Source organism: Drosophila biarmipes, unplaced genomic scaffold (assembly GCF_025231255.1).
Source record: "Drosophila biarmipes strain raj3 unplaced genomic scaffold, RU_DBia_V1.1 ptg000013l, whole genome shotgun sequence".
NCBI classification, from domain to species: domain Eukaryota; kingdom Metazoa; phylum Arthropoda; class Insecta; order Diptera; family Drosophilidae; genus Drosophila; species Drosophila biarmipes.
In genome coordinates, this window is record NW_026114532.1 from 1,362,742 (window position 1) to 1,380,763 (window position 18,022).

The window sequence follows — 18,022 nt, forward strand, 5'->3', positions numbered from 1 at the left end:
ACAGTCGAGGATATCGACTCTAGCTTTCTTGTACGACTAATTGAGTGATGGCGAATTACTTTTTATTGAAACAAAAAACATTTAAATATAAAGATTAACGTTATTACATTCCTTGTTCAGGCCTGAAAGTACAACCCCGAAGGTTCGTGTGGTATTCAAGGAGTGGGGTCATTTTAAATGATATTCTATTCTGCCAGTCCTACAGTCCGATCTAAAGATCCATCTCCTGAAGTGGCGATATTTCCGATACGTCAACAGTGCCCATATCGAGAAAATGTATTGACAAATATGGGTAGATCCGAAGCATTCTTCGTTGCAAGGAATTTTATTCGAGATTTCGTGTTACAGACGGGAACTTTTGGAGTCAGTTGCGTGCCATTCCTGGCGATTCGGGTCCTGCAACAGCTGACAACTGACGTGTAGCTCATGCATTTAAACGCGAGCTGCGTCATTCGAAAATATATGTAAGTAGACATTGTCCTTTTGGAAGGTGACTCCGCCGAAGACGCTAAGCTTATTGTTCGCGAGCTCCAAAGTGGTATAGATTCTGCGGGCTTTTCATGGAGAAAATGGACCTCCGACCACAAAAATATATTAGCTCGTATTCAAATCGATATGAGCGCAGAGAAGCGGCTGCGGGCAGTCCTTATCTACAAATACTGCCCAAACTGCCTTGCACACGACCACTCCACTGCAGCCTCCCAGCAATAGCCCGCTTCTCCGCAGCCGTTAAGAAAAGCCATTCCGCTAAATGCATGCCTCTCCACAGCACTCAGTATCCTTGACACCAGCTCCGTTGCTCGCGACACTTCTCCAACGTCGCAGAGTTAACGTCCTTCCAACTGCTTTGGTGATCGTCGAGTCCGGGGAGAAGACGTTCGACACCGCCACACTCATCGATCCGTGCACCCCGACGATCTCCATCGATTCTTCTACATATAGCGTCCGCGTTTCGCTTGCCGACAACTAACGTGGGAGATAAGAGCATCTGCACGGCGACGATTCGGTGGAAAGCCGACGAGGCGATCAAGATGGAGGTGGTCCTCAAGTTTGAACCAAAATACGATTGCAAGGGGGCGGAACGTTCAGTTCCACTGTCCGGCGAATCTGGATCCCGGCACAGCTATCCCATTTCACCGCTTGCCCAATGCACCGCTCTCCCGCTCTGTTCCCATCTTCCCTTCGTGAGGTCTTAACTGCGCATTGGAGCACATGACTTTTCTTAGGCTTAAGCAGTGCAAACTCTGGCACTAGGGTTTCAGTTTACTAGTAAAGTTGTGCATTTTTCCTTTCGGTTACAGGGGTATTTCGCGCTTCGAGAACTTTCTCCCCTACAGCGTAGTAGCAATCCGTCGCACCGGAGCTGAGCCATACGCAGTAGCAGCAGTCCACCGCTCCCAACCAAAAGCAGGTCACTTACAGATATCCACAAGTTGTGACAGAAATCGAAACCGCTTCAATCGCACTTGATTATATTTGTTTTTAAAGAATTTTCTTTATTAAGAAAGCATTATTTCGTTTATATTTTAAAGTGCCTCTTCACAAAATATCCCATTAACAGCGGTACTCTTGCATTTCATATGTTACAGGATATATAGATCGATGCCCTCGTCGCTATCCTGCCAAAAGGCAAGAACCTTCGTCTGCCCTTGCAGGATGTCTACAAAACTGGCTGTATTGGAACCCTGCACGTGGGCCGTGTGGAGACAGTATACTGAAGCCCAGTACCGTTGTGGTCTTCGTCCATGGAGATGCACAACGAGGCCTTGCAGGAGACCGTTCCCGGCTTCTTGTGCGGTGACTACGAGTCAAACCCCCCAAGGGAAGGGACTTCACTGCCCAGGCTATCGTGCTGAATTACCCAGATTGCCAACGGCAACACCTCCGTGATGGATTGCCACACCGCTCATATTGCTTGCAAGTTCGCTGAAATCAAGGAGACCTTGAGATGCTTATAAATATGATTATGATATCTAGAAGTTTTATATTTTATATATAATTTATCCATTAATTTCGAAAAGTGGATCTTAAAATTCTTTCCTTTGATCTGACTAAATATTCTGGGATGTACTTTTTCTTTTTCTAAAAAAAGTTATCCACGTATCTTTTTTTATATTCTTGCAGAGGGTATAATGATTTCAGTCAGAAGTTTGCAACGCAGTGAAGGAGTCATTTCCGACCCCATAAAGTATATATATATTCTTGATCAGCGTCACTTGACGAATCTATCTAGCAATGTCCGTCTGTCCGCGCATAGGAAAGATTAATTAGTGGTAAAATACTACTACTAGTTTAGAATTTCGAAATAAATTCTACCAAAATCGTACGACTTTATCATAAAGCTGCCATAGAATCAATCGGGAAATTAGTCGGAAATTATGAAAGAACTTTAACTTCGGTGATTTTTACTTTATAACCTTATAAGCTTGGAAATAATATTTTTTAAATAGTTCTGAATTTTAAATTAAATTTTATTTAAATCGGACGACTATATCATAGCTGTCATCGAAACAATCGGAAAATTGGTGGGAAAATAACATGAAAAAAATTATAGCTTTGGTGCTTTTTGACATATAACCTTCAAAGCTTGGAAATAAATTTGTTTGATTATTTTTGAATTTATAATTAAATTTTATCAAAATCGGACGACTATATCATATAGCTGCCATAGAAATTATATCTTTGGTGTTTTTTAACATATAATCTTTTAAGCTTGGAAATAACATTTTTAAATCAGTTCTGAATTTCGAATCAAATTATATCAAAATCAGACGACTATATCATATAGCTGTCATAGGAACGATATGACAAAAAAATATAGCTTTGGGGATTTTTGACATATTATCTCAAAAAATATTGGGAACTTAATTTTTTGTATTTTTAAGAATTTTGAGTTCAATTTAAAAGGAATCGGATTACTCTAACATATAGATGACAAAAAAAAGGTCTAAAAAAAGAATAAAATGATTTTTTATTGTTAACTCTCTGTCTTGTTTAATTTCAAAACACAATCGTGTTGAATCTCTTAGCACATCTATATCATAGATAGTTGACTTTCAAATTTTTGTCAAGATACACACTTGGAATAATAAGATTATTGTAAAGATATATTACTTGCTGACGTAATGAAAACATAAAAATGTGGTAAGAACAAGGAGGAACGCAATAGTCGATTGCCTCGACTTTAAGATACCCGTTACTCCTTTAGCTGAGCAGAAGGAAAATGGAAAATATTTTACGGCTCCACTCACCGGTTATTTCACTAGATGTTAAGTAGGCGGCAGAAAGTTTAGGGCGCTAGCTATTTCAGGCTATTTCAGTAGATGTTATGTGGGCGGCAGAAAGATTTAAGCATTTAATCCATTTGTGGGCGTTAGTATTGGCGAGCCACATTTTTTTTTTAGTTCAATCGATAGGTATAGATGAGACATTCATTTCAGTTAAAATTTTTGTGTTTATCATAAAAACTGTAGGCGCTACAAATTTTCGTGGATTGCGTGCGTTAGAGTAGGCGTAGCGCTACTGAAACAAACTTGCGCTGCGCAGGAAGCCCAGAAATCTGCATGCCAAGTTTGGCTGTTCTAGCTTTTATAGTTTTCAAGATCTCAGCGCTCATACGGACAGACAGACAGACGGACATGGTCCTTATGCCTGTTACATACTTTCCGATGAATCTAGTATACCCTTTTAATCTACGAGTAGCGGGTATAAATATGCCTAATCTTAGTAATTATCTCCAGGATTTAGAATCAAACTCAATTTTATTTCCTAAATAAATTCTGCTTTCCTAAATCTAAAGTTATATTTTATGGAATGCAAGCACGGATGATCAATAATTGTATCAGGCATCAAGAAGTCATACCGGTCCGGTTTCAACTGTTTAAATTCCTTATACGTAAGCAGTTGCATCCATTTTTCTTTGTCAAATCCAGCGAAATCATTTTTACTTTGCTGCATCCAAACTATGGGATGGGAAACCATGAGTCCCTCAAACTCCCTAAGCTTATGCCTTTCTTGTGGGAAACGTCCCTGCACAACAGATCCGAGATTCCGACGTGGCAGGATTTTAACTCATTCCTTACAGAACATCACCGGACCTTAGTAGCCATATATGACGTACGGCGTCAGGTTCACGTCACGCCACTTCTTTGTCGAAAGGATTAAATTTTCTTTGCCTACTCTTGCGCCTTAGTTAAAAGGATGTAACCTTTGTCAATCGAGAAGTTTTGATATGACAAAAACATTTTCAGTTTTGTGCGGTTTGTGAGCGTTAGAGTGGGCGTGGCACATTTTTATGCCAATTGATAGGTGTTGATGAGACAAATACATTTCAGTTAATGTTTTGTTTCTGTCATAAAAATTGTAGGCGCTACAGATTTTGGCGGATTGTGGTAGTTGGAGTGGTCGTGGCACCCTCCTAGCTGCGTAGGAAGCCCAAGAATCTGCATGAAGTAAATCTAAATATTCTAGGTCTTATAGTTTCCGATATCTCAGCGTTCATACGGACGGACGCACAGACAATGCTAGATTGACTTGTCGGAAGCGCTTATTTAACCTGTTACATATCTAGTATACCATTACTTCGCGACGGGGTATAGATCCGTCTTGCTGGGCATCGCCATAATTTTCATCTGTCACCTGTGGTCGAATTTTAAAGCTCGTGCCCTTAATTTCTGAGCGTCTGTTCAAATTAATTAAGTTCTCTCATCAAATACTCTGAGCTCAAGTATTAGGCTCAAACCAGGCAGTTTACGATGAATACAAAAAGCTCTGTCAGCTTACCACTTGTGTTGGGTCGGAGGTGTCTTGAACGCTGTAAATGTATAAAAGCCCTCTACGAAAAACACGGAGGTATTTTACGGGCTACTGTGCGACGTGCGGGGGTGTTATTGTTTATTCAAAAAACCATTTTCGGGTGAATCCCAACAGGACCCGTGCTTACTGCAAGCCAATTTTCCTCTGTATAAGCTTTATATCAAATTTTTAAGGTGGAATATCTGCCAGTAAAAGCAAAAAAATCTGTGGGTATGTCGTAAATCTTCCTATTCGTGATCGTGAAAACCTGAAATCAGTCCTCGGTCGCTTCAGATCCTCCGCGTATTTGCAGTTCCTAAGAACCGAGCAACGGACAAAAAAGGACATTCAGCTGAAAAACAAATATGATATGAAAAAAGTATATTGACCTCCATCACATGAAGATTTCCGTCCTACCCATAATTCTGCTAGTTCTACCCATAATTCTGCAGTAAATGAAGAAATTAAATTATAACTACTATGCGATGTACTCTCGCGGGGCCCACCGAAATGTATGTTCCTCGAACACCTGGTTCTCGGGATCCCATTTAGCTAGGGCCACCGAATGGGAAATGTGGCCTGAGACGAGCTCGCTTTTCGTTTTCCCCGGAAAACAACCTAAAACCGCTGGCAACTATTTGCATTAAAATTGATTTTGTTCGTACTTTATATAGACTCGACACATTTTCGATTAAGCCCTGATCTGTTTCTGTTTTGTAATTATTGAATTACTTTTATATAGACGCATTGCAATTTTGTATCGAAAAACCCACTTCTTGAACCGCGGTCTGGGTACCGGGACTATTAAACAGTCGAGGATATCGACTCTAGCTTTCTTGTACGACTAATTGAGTGATGGCGAATTACTTTTTATTGAGACAAAAAACATTTAAATATAAAGATTAACGTTATTACATTCCTTGTTCAGGCCTGAAAGTACAACCCCGAAGGTTCGTGTGGTATTCAAGGAGTGGGGTCATTTTAAATGATATTCTATTCTGCCAGTCCTACAGTCCGATCTAAAGATCCACCTCCTGAAGTGGCGATATTTCCGATACGTCAACAGTGCCCATATCGAGAAAATGTATTGACAAATATGGGTAGATCCGAAGCATTCTTCGTTGCAAGGAATTTTATTCGAGATTTCGTGTTACAGACGGGAACTTTTGGAGTCAGTTGCGTGACATTCCTGGCGATTCGGGTCCTGCAACAGCTGACAACTGACGTGTAGCTCATGCATTTAAACGCGAGCTGCGTCATTCGAAAATATATGTAAGTAGACATTGTCCTTTTGGAAGGTGACTCCGCCGAAGACGCTAAGCTTATTGTTCGCGAGCTCCAAAGTGGTATAGATTCTGCGGGCTTTTCATGGAGAAAATGGACCTCCGACCACAAAAATATATTAGCTCGTATTCAAATCGATATGAGCGCAGAGAAGCGGCTGCGGGCAGTCCTTATCTACAAATACTGCCCAAACTGTCTTGCACACGACCACTCCACTGCAGCCTCCCAGCAATAGCCCGCTTCTCCGCAGCCGTTAAGAAAAGCCATTCCGCTAAATGCATGCCTCTCCACAGCACTCAGTATCCTTGACACCAGCTCCGTTGCTCGCGACACTTCTCCAACGTCGCAGAGTTAACGTCCTTCCAACTGCTTTGGTGATCGTCGAGTCCGGGGAGAAGACGTTCGACACCGCCACACTCATCGATCCGTGCACCCCGACGATCTCCATCGATTCTTCTACATATAGCGTCCGCGTTTCGCTTGCCGACAACTAACGTGGGAGATAAGAGCATCTGCACGGCGACGATTCGGTGGAAAGCCGACGAGGCGATCAAGATGGAGGTGGTCCTCAAGTTTGAACCAAAATACGATTGCAAGGGGGCGGAACGTTCAGTTCCACTGTCCGGCGAATCTGGATCCCGGCACAGCTATCCCATTTCACCGCTTGCCCAATGCACCGCTCTCCCGCTCTGTTCCCATCTTCCCTTCGTGAGGTCTTAACTGCGCATTGGAGCACATGACTTTTCTTAGGCTTAAGCAGTGCAAACTCTGGCACTAGGGTTTCAGTTTACTAGTAAAGTTGTGCATTTTTCCTTTCGGTTACAGGGGTATTTCGCGCTTCGAGAACTTTCTCCCCTACAGCGTAGTAGCAATCCGTCGCACCGGAGCTGAGCCATACGCAGTAGCAGCAGTCCACCGCTCCCAACCAAAAGCAGGTCACTTACAGATATCCACAAGTTGTGACAGAAATCGAAACCGCTTCAATCGCACTTGATTATATTTGTTTTTAAAGAATTTTCTTTATTAAGAAAGCATTATTTCGTTTATATTTTAAAGTGCCTCTTCACAAAATATCCCATTAACAGCGGTACTCTTGCATTTCATATGTTACAGGATATATAGATCGATGCCCTCGTCGCTATCCTGCCAAAAGGCAAGAACCTTCGTCTGCCCTTGCAGGATGTCTACAAAACTGGCTGTATTGGAACCCTGCACGTGGGCCGTGTGGAGACAGTATACTGAAGCCCAGTACCGTTGTGGTCTTCGTCCATGGAGATGCACAACGAGGCCTTGCAGGAGACCGTTCCCGGCTTCTTGTGCGGTGACTACGAGTCAAACCCCCCAAGGGAAGGGACTTCACTGCCCAGGCTATCGTGCTGAATTACCCAGATTGCCAACGGCAACACCTCCGTGATGGATTGCCACACCGCTCATATTGCTTGCAAGTTCGCTGAAATCAAGGAGACCTTGAGATGCTTATAAATATGATTATGATATCTAGAAGTTTTATATTTTATATATAATTTATCCATTAATTTCGAAAAGTGGATCTTAAAATTCTTTCCTTTGATCTGACTAAATATTCTGGGATGTACTTTTTCTTTTTCTAAAAAAAGTTATCCACGTATCTTTTTTTATATTCTTGCAGAGGGTATAATGATTTCAGTCAGAAGTTTGCAACGCAGTGAAGGAGTCGTTTCCGACCCCATAAAGTATATATATATTCTTGATCAGCGTCACTTGACGAATCTATCTAGCAATGTCCGTCTGTCCGCGCATAGGAAAGATTAATTAGTGGTAAAATACTACTACTAGTTTAGAATTTCGAAATAAATTCTACCAAAATCGTACGACTTTATCATAAAGCTGCCATAGAATCAATCGGGAAATTAGTCGGAAATTATGAAAGAACTTTAACTTCGGTGATTTTTACTTTATAACCTTATAAGCTTGGAAATAATATTTTTTAAATAGCTCTGAATTTTAAATTAAATTTTATTTAAATCGGACGACTATATCATAGCTGTCATCGAAACAATCGGAAAATTGGTGGGAAAATAACATGAAAAAAATTATAGCTTTGGTGCTTTTTGACATATAACCTTCAAAGCTTGGAAATAAATTTGTTTGATTATTTTTGAATTTATAATTAAATTTTATCAAAATCGGACGACTATATCATATAGCTGCCATAGAAATTATATCTTTGGTGTTTTTTAACATATAATCTTTTAAGCTTGGAAATAACATTTTTAAATCAGTTCTGAATTTCGAATCAAATTATATCAAAATCAGACGACTATATCATATAGCTGTCATAGGAACGATATGACAAAAAAATATAGCTTTGGGGGTTTTTGACATATTATCTTAAAATATTGGGAATTTAATTGTAATTTTAAGAATTTCGAGTTCAATTTAATAAGAATCGGATTACTCTAACATATAGATGACAAAAAAAAGGTCTAAAAAAAGAATAAAAGTATTTTTTATTGTTAACTCTCTGTCTTGTTTAATTTCAAAACACAATCGTGTTGAATCTCTTTGCACATCTATATCATAGATAGTTGACTTTCAAATTTTTGTCAAGATACACACTTGGAATAATAAGATTATTGTAAAGATATATTACTTGCTGACGTAATGAAAACATAAAAATGTGGTAAGAACAAGGAGGAACGCAATAGTCGATTGCCTCGACTTTAAGATACCCGTTACTCCTTTAGCTGAGCAGAAGGAAAATGGAAAATATTTTACGGCTCCACCTACCGGTTATTTCACTAGATGTTAAGTAGGCGGCAGAAAGTTTAGGGCGCTAGCTATTTCAGGCTATTTCAGTAGATGTTATGTGGGCGGCAGAAAGATTTAAGCATTTAATCCATTTGTGGGCGTTAGTATTGGCGAGCCACATTTTTTTTTTAGTTCAATCGATAGGTATAGATGAGACATTCATTTCAGTTAAAATTTTTGTGTTTATCATAAAAACTGTAGGCGCTACAAATTTTCGTGGAGTGCGTGCGTTAGAGTAGGCGTAGCGCTACTGAAACAAACTTGCGCTGCGCAGGAAGCCCAGAAATCTGCATGCCAAGTTTGGCTGTTCTAGCTTTTATAGTTTTCAAGATCTCAGCGCTCATACGGACAGACAGACAGACGGACATGGTCCTTATGCCTGTTACATACTTTCCGATGAATCTAGTATACCCTTTTAATCTACGAGTAGCGGGTATAAATATGCCTAATCTTAGTAATTATCTCCAGGACTTAGAATCAAACTCAATTTTATTTCCTAAATAAATTCTGCTTTCCTAAATCTAAAGTTATATTTTATGGAATGCAAGCACGGATGATCAATAATTGTATCAGGCATCAAGAAGTCATACCGGTCCGGTTTCAACTGTTTAAATTCCTTATACGTAAGCAGTTGCATCCATTTTTCTTTGTCAAATCCAGCGAAATCATTTTTACTTTGCTGCATCCAAACTATGGGATGGGAAACCATGAGTCCCTCAAACTCCCTAAGCTTATGCCTTTCTTGTGGGAAACGTCCCTGCACAACAGATCCGAGATTCCGACGTGGCAGGATTTTAACTCATTCCTTACAGAACATCACCGGACCTTAGTAGCCATATATGACGTACGGCGTCAGGTTCACGTCACGCCACCTCTTTGTCGAAAGGATTAAATTTTCTTTGGCTACTCTTGCGCCTTAGTTAAAAGGATGTAACCTTTGTAAGAAGAAAAGCATCCTGTCAATCGATAAGTTTTGATATGACAAAAACATTTTCAGTTTTGTGCGGTTTGTGAGCGTTAGAGTGGGCGTGGCACATTTTTATGCCAATTGATAGGTGTTGATGAGACAAATACATTTCAGTTAATGTTTTGTTTCTGTCATAAAAATTGTAGGCGCTACAGATTTTGGCGGATTGTGGTAGTTGGAGTGGTCGTGGCACCCTCCTAGCTGCGTAGGAAGCCCAAGAATCTGCATGAAGTAAGTCTAAATATTCTAGGTCTTATAGTTTCCGATATCTCAGCGTTCATACGGACAGACGCACAGACAATGCTAGATTGACTTGTCGGAAGCGCTTATTTAACCTGTTACATATCTAGTATACCATTACTTCGCGACGGGGTATAGATCCGTCTTGCTGGGCATCGCCATAATTTTCATCTGTCACCTGTGGTCGAATTTTAAAGCTCGTGCCCTTAATTTCTGAGCGTCTGTTCAAATTAATTAAGTTCTCTCATCAAATACTCTGAGCTCAAGTATTAGGCTCAAACCAGGCAGTTTACGATGAATACAAAAAGCTCTGTCAGCTTACCACTTGTGTTGGGTCGGAGGTGTCTTGAACGCTGTAAATGTATAAAAGCCCTCTACGAAAAACACGGAGGTATTTTACGGGCTACTGTGCGACGTGCGGGGGTATTATTGTTTATTCAAAAAACCATTTTCGGGTGAATCCCAACAGGACCCGTGCTTACTTCAAGCCAATTTTCCTCTGTATAAGCTTTATATCAAATTTTTAAGGTGGAATATCTGCCAGTAAAAGCAAAAAAATCTGTGGGTATGTCGTAAATCTTCCTATTCGTGATCGTGAAAACCTGAAATCAGTCCTCGGTCGCTTCAGATCCTCCGCGTATTTGCAGTTCCTAAGAACCGAGCAACGGACAAAAAAGGACATTCAGCTGAAAAACAAATATGATATGAAAAAAGTATATTGACCTCCATCACATGAAGATTTCCGTCCTACCCATAATTCTGCTAGTTCTACCCATAATTCTGCAGTAAATGAAGAAATTAAATTATAACTACTATGCGATGTACTCTCGCGGGGCCCACCGAAATGTATGTTCCTCGAACACCTGGTTCTCGGGATCCCATTTAGCTAGGGCCACCGAATGGGAAATGTGGCCTGAGACGAGCTCGCTTTTCGTTTTCCCCGGAAAACAACCTAAAACCGCTGGCAACTATTTGCATTAAAATTGATTTTGTTCGTACTTTATATAGACTCGACACATTTTCGATTAAGCCCTGATCTGTTTCTGTTTTGTAATTATTGAATTACTTTTATATAGACGCATTGCAATTTTGTATCGAAAAACCCACTTCTTGAACCGCGGTCTGGGTACCGGGACTATTAAACAGTCGAGGATATCGACTCTAGCTTTCTTGTACGACTAATTGAGTGATGGCGAATTACTTTTTATTGAGACAAAAAACATTTAAATATAAAGATTAACGTTATTACATTCCTTGTTCAGGCCTGAAAGTACAACCCCGAAGGTTCGTGTGGTATTCAAGGAGTGGGGTCATTTTAAATGATATTCTATTCTGCCAGTCCTACAGTCCGATCTAAAGATCCACCTCCTGAAGTGGCGATATTTCCGATACGTCAACAGTGCCCATATCGAGAAAATGTATTGACAAATATGGGTAGATCCGAAGCATTCTTCGTTGCAAGGAATTTTATTCGAGATTTCGTGTTACAGACGGGAACTTTTGGAGTCAGTTGCGTGACATTCCTGGCGATTCGGGTCCTGCAACAGCTGACAACTGACGTGTAGCTCATGCATTTAAACGCGAGCTGCGTCATTCGAAAATATATGTAAGTAGACATTGTCCTTTTGGAAGGTGACTCCGCCGAAGACGCTAAGCTTATTGTTCGCGAGCTCCAAAGTGGTATAGATTCTGCGGGCTTTTCATGGAGAAAATGGACCTCCGACCACAAAAATATATTAGCTCGTATTCAAATCGATATGAGCGCAGAGAAGCGGCTGCGGGCAGTCCTTATCTACAAATACTGCCCAAACTGTCTTGCACACGACCACTCCACTGCAGCCTCCCAGCAATAGCCCGCTTCTCCGCAGCCGTTAAGAAAAGCCATTCCGCTAAATGCATGCCTCTCCACAGCACTCAGTATCCTTGACACCAGCTCCGTTGCTCGCGACACTTCTCCAACGTCGCAGAGTTAACGTCCTTCCAACTGCTTTGGTGATCGTCGAGTCCGGGGAGAAGACGTTCGACACCGCCACACTCATCGATCCGTGCACCCCGACGATCTCCATCGATTCTTCTACATATAGCGTCCGCGTTTCGCTTGCCGACAACTAACGTGGGAGATAAGAGCATCTGCACGGCGACGATTCGGTGGAAAGCCGACGAGGCGATCAAGATGGAGGTGGTCCTCAAGTTTGAACCAAAATACGATTGCAAGGGGGCGGAACGTTCAGTTCCACTGTCCGGCGAATCTGGATCCCGGCACAGCTATCCCATTTCACCGCTTGCCCAATGCACCGCTCTCCCGCTCTGTTCCCATCTTCCCTTCTTGAAGTCTCAACTGCGCATTGGAGCACATGACTTTTCTTAGGCTTAAGCAGTGCAAACTCTGGCACTAGGGTTTCAGTTTACTAGTAAAGTTGTGCATTTTTCCTTTCGGTTACAGGGGTATTGCGCGCTTCGAGAACTTTCTCCCCTACAGCGTAGTAGCAATCCGTCGCACCGGAGCTGAGCCATACGCAGTAGCATTAGTCCACCGCTCCCAACCAAAAGCAGGTCACTTACAGATATCCATAAGTTGTGACAGAAATCGAAGCCGCTTCAATCGCACTTGATTATATATGTTATTATTTCTTTTATTTTTTAAAGTGCCTCTTCATAAAATGACCCATTAACAGCGGTACTCTTGCATTTCATATGTTACAGGATATATAGATCGATGCCCTCGTCGCTATCCTGCCAACAGGCAAGGACCTTCGTCTGCCCTTGCAGGATGTCTACAAAACTGGCTGTATTGGAACCCTACCATGGGCCGTGTGGAGACCGGTATGCTGAAGCCCAGTACCGTTGTGGTGTTTGTCAGATGCACAACGAGGCCTTGCAGGAGACCGTTCCCGAAAACAACGTTGGCTTCGACGTAAAGAATGTGATACTAAAGAAGTTGCATCGCGGCTTCTTGTGCGGTGACTACGAGTCAAACCCCCCAAGGGCAGCGACTTCACTGCCCAGGCTATCGTGCTGAATTACCCAGATTGCCAACGGCAACACCTCCGTGATGGATTGCCACACCGCTCATATTGCTTGCAAGTTCGCTGAAATCAAGGAGACCTTGAGATGCTTATAAGTATGATTATGATATCTATAAGTTTGATATTTTATATATAATTTATCGATTAATTTCGAAAAGTGGATCTTAAAATTCTTTCCTTTGATCTGACTAAATATTCTGGGATGTACTTTTTCTTTTTCTAAAAAAAGTTATCCACGTATCTTTTTTTATATTCTTGCAGAGGGTATAATGATTTCAGTCAGAAGTTTGCAACGCAGTGAAGGAGTCGTTTCCGACCCCATAAAGTATATATATATTCTTGATCAGCGTCACTTGACGAATCTATCTAGCAATGTCCGTCTGTCCGCGCATAGGAAAGATTAATTAGTGGTAAAATACTACTACTAGTTTAGAATTTCGAAATAAATTCTACCAAAATCGTACGACTTTATCATAAAGCTGCCATAGAATCAATCGGGAAATTAGTCGGAAATTATGAAAGAACTTTAACTTCGGTGATTTTTACTTTATAACCTTATAAGCTTGGAAATAATATTTTTTAAATAGTTCTGAATTTTAAATTAAATTTTATTTAAATCGGACGACTATATCATAGCTGTCATCGAAACAATCGGAAAATTGGTGGGAAAATAACATGAAAAAAATTATAGCTTTGGTGCTTTTTGACATATAACCTTCAAAGCTTGGAAATAAATTTGTTTGATTATTTTTGAATTTATAATTAAATTTTATCAAAATCGGACGACTATATCATATAGCTGCCATAGAAATTATATCTTTGGTGTTTTTTAACATATAATCTTTTAAGCTTGGAAATAACATTTTTAAATCAGTTCTGAATTTCGAATCAAATTATATCAAAATCAGACGACTATATCATATAGCTGTCATAGGAACGATATGACAAAAAAATATAGCTTTGGGGATTTTTGACATATTATCTCAAAAAATATTGGGAACTTAATTTTTTGTATTTTTAAGAATTTTGAGTTCAATTTAAAAGGAATCGGATTACTCTAACATATAGATGACAAAAAAAAGGTCTAAAAAAAGAATAAAATGATTTTTTATTGTTGACTCTCTGTCTTGTTTAATTTCAAAACACAATCGTGTTGAATCTCTTTGCACATCTATATCATAGATAGTTGACTTTCAAATTTTTGTCAAGATACACACTTGGAATAATAAGATTATTGTAAAGATATATTACTTGCTGACGTAATGAAAACATAAAAATGTGGTAAGAACAAGGAGGAACGCTATAGTCGATTGCCTCGACTTTAAGATACCCGTTACTCCTTTAGCTGAGCAGAAGGAAAATGGAAAATATTTTACGGCTCCACCTACCGGTTATTTCACTAGATGTTAAGTAGGCGGCAGAAAGTTTAGGGCGCTAGCTATTTCAGGCTATTTCAGTAGATGTTATGTGGGCGGCAGAAAGATTTAAGCATTTAATCCATTTGTGGGCGTTAGTATTGGCGAGCCACATTTTTTTTTTAGTTCAATCGATAGGTATAGATGAGACATTCATTTCAGTTAAAATTTTTGTGTTTATCATAAAAACTGTAGGCGCTACAAATTTTCGTGGATTGCGTGCGTTAGAGTAGGCGTAGCGCTACTGAAACAAACTTGCGCTGCGCAGGAAGCCCAGAAATCTGCATGCCAAGTTTGGCTGTTCTAGCTTTTATAGTTTTCAAGATCTCAGCGCTCATACGGACAGACAGACAGACGGACATGGTCCTTATGCCTGTTACATACTTTCCGATGAATCTAGTATACCCTTTTAATCTACGAGTAGCGGGTATAAATATGCCTAATCTTAGTAATTATCTCCAGGATTTAGAATCAAACTCAATTTTATTTCCTAAATAAATTCTGCTTTCCTAAATCTAAAGTTATATTTTATGGAATGCAAGCACGGATGATCAATAATTGTATCAGGCATCAAGAAGTCATACCGGTCCGGTTTCAACTGTTTAAATTCCTTATACGTAAGCAGTTGCATCCATTTTTCTTTGTCAAATCCAGCGAAATCATTTTTACTTTGCTGCATCCAAACTATGGGATGGGAAACCATGAGTCCCTCAAACTCCCTAAGCTTATGCCTTTCTTGTGGGAAACGTCCCTGCACAACAGATCCGAGATTCCGACGTGGCAGGATTTTAACTCATTCCTTACAGAACATCACCGGACCTTAGTAGCCATATATGACGTACGGCGTCAGGTTCACGTCACGCCACTTCTTTGTCGAAAGGATTAAATTTTCTTTGCCTACTCTTGCGCCTTAGTTAAAAGGATGTAACCTTTGTCAATCGAGAAGTTTTGATATGACAAAAACATTTTCAGTTTTGTGCGGTTTGTGAGCGTTAGAGTGGGCGTGGCACATTTTTATGCCAATTGATAGGTGTTGATGAGACAAATACATTTCAGTTAATGTTTTGTTTCTGTCATAAAAATTGTAGGCGCTACAGATTTTGGCGGATTGTGGTAGTTGGAGTGGTCGTGGCACCCTCCTAGCTGCGTAGGAAGCCCAAGAATCTGCATGAAGTAAATCTAAATATTCTAGGTCTTATAGTTTCCGATATCTCAGCGTTCATACGGACGGACGCACAGACAATGCTAGATTGACTTGTCGGAAGCGCTTATTTAACCTGTTACATATCTAGTATACCATTACTTCGCGACGGGGTATAGATCCGTCTTGCTGGGCATCGCCATAATTTTCATCTGTCACCTGTGGTCGAATTTTAAAGCTCGTGCCCTTAATTTCTGAGCGTCTGTTCAAATTAATTAAGTTCTCTCATCAAATACTCTGAGCTCAAGTATTAGGCTCAAACCAGGCAGTTTACGATGAATACAAAAAGCTCTGTCAGCTTACCACTTGTGTTGGGTCGGAGGTGTCTTGAACGCTGTAAATGTATAAAAGCCCTCTACGAAAAACACGGAGGTATTTTACGGGCTACTGTGCGACGTGCGGGGGTGTTATTGTTTATTCAAAAAACCATTTTCGGGTGAATCCCAACAGGACCCGTGCTTACTTCAAGCCAATTTTCCTCTGTATAAGCTTTATATCAAATTTTTAAGGTGGAATATCTGCCAGTAAAAGCAAAAAAATCTGTGGGTATGTCGTAAATCTTCCTATTCGTGATCGTGAAAACCTGAAATCAGTCCTCGGTCGCTTCAGATCCTCCGCGTATTTGCAGTTCCTAAGAACCGAGCAACGGACAAAAAAGGACATTCAGCTGAAAAACAAATATGATATGAAAAAAGTATATTGACCTCCATCACATGAAGATTTCCGTCCTACCCATAATTCTGCTAGTTCTACCCATAATTCTGCAGTAAATGAAGAAATTAAATTATAACTACTATGCGATGTACTCTCGCGGGGCCCACCGAAATGTATGTTCCTCGAACACCTGGTTCTCGGGATCCCATTTAGCTAGGGCCACCGAATGGGAAATGTGGCCTGAGACGAGCTCGCTTTTCGTTTTCCCCGGAAAACAACCTAAAACCGCTGGCAACTATTTGCATTAAAATTGATTTTGTTCGTACTTTATATAGACTCGACACATTTTCGATTAAGCCCTGATCTGTTTCTGTTTTGTAATTATTGAATTACTTTTATATAGACGCATTGCAATTTTGTATCGAAAAACCCACTTCTTGAACCGCGGTCTGGGTACCGGGACTATTAAACAGTCGAGGATATCGACTCTAGCTTTCTTGTACGACTAATTGAGTGATGGCGAATTACTTTTTATTGAGACAAAAAACATTTAAATATAAAGATTAACGTTATTACATTCCTTGTTCAGGCCTGAAAGTACAACCCCGAAGGTTCGTGTGGTATTCAAGGAGTGGGGTCATTTTAAATGATATTCTATTCTGCCAGTCCTACAGTCCGATCTAAAGATCCACCTCCTGAAGTGGCGATATTTCCGATACGTCAACAGTGCCCATATCGAGAAAATGTATTGACAAATATGGGTAGATCCGAAGCATTCTTCGTTGCAAGGAATTTTATTCGAGATTTCGTGTTACAGACGGGAACTTTTGGAGTCAGTTGCGTGACATTCCTGGCGATTCGCGTCCTGCAACAGCTGACAACTGACGTGTAGCTCATGCATTTAAACGCGAGCTGCGTCATTCGAAAATATATGTAAGTAGACATTGTCCTTTTGGAAGGTGACTCCGCCGAAGACGCTAAGCTTATTGTTCGCGAGCTCCAAAGTGGTATAGATTCTGCGGGCTTTTCATGGAGAAAATGGGCCTCCGACCACAAAAATATATTAGCTCGTATTCAAATCGATATGAGCGCAGAGAAGCGGCTGCCGGCAGTCCTTATCTACAAATACTGCCCAAACTGTCTTGCACACGACCACTCCACTGCAGCCTCCCAGCAATAGCCCGCTTCTCCGCAGCCGTTAAGAAAAGCCATTCCGCTAAATGCATGCCTCTCGCGACACTTCTCCAACGTCGCAGAGTTAACGTCCTTCCAACTGCTTTGGTGATCGTCGAGTCCGGGGAGAAGACGTTCGACACCGCCACACTCATCGATCCGTGCACCCCGACGATCTCCATCGATTCTTCTACATATAGCCTCCGCGTTTCGCTTGCCGACAACTAACGTGGGAGATAAGAGCATCTGCACGGCGACGATTCGGTGGAAAGCCGACGAGGCGATCAAGATGGAGGTGGTCCTCAAGTTTGAGCCAAAATACGATTGCAAGGGGGCGGAACGTTCAGTTCCACTGTCCGGCGAATCTGGATCCCGGCACAGCTATCCCATTTCACCGCTTGTCCAATGCACCGCTCTCCCGCTCTGTTCCCATCTTCCCTTCTTGAAGTCTCAACTGCGCATTGGAGCACATGACTTT

The 18,022-nt window shown here is 40.9% G+C and overlaps 2 pseudogenes; both read left to right on the forward strand.

Annotated features, from left to right (window-relative positions):
- The first annotated feature begins 1,031 nt into the window (after positions 1–1,031).
- On the forward strand, positions 1,032–2,025 carry LOC127011828 (elongation factor 1-alpha 1-like; annotated as a pseudogene).
- A 995-nt stretch (positions 2,026–3,020) lies between these two features.
- On the forward strand, positions 3,021–13,211 carry LOC108027212 (elongation factor 1-alpha-like; annotated as a pseudogene).
- The last annotated feature ends 4,811 nt before the right edge of the window (positions 13,212–18,022 follow it).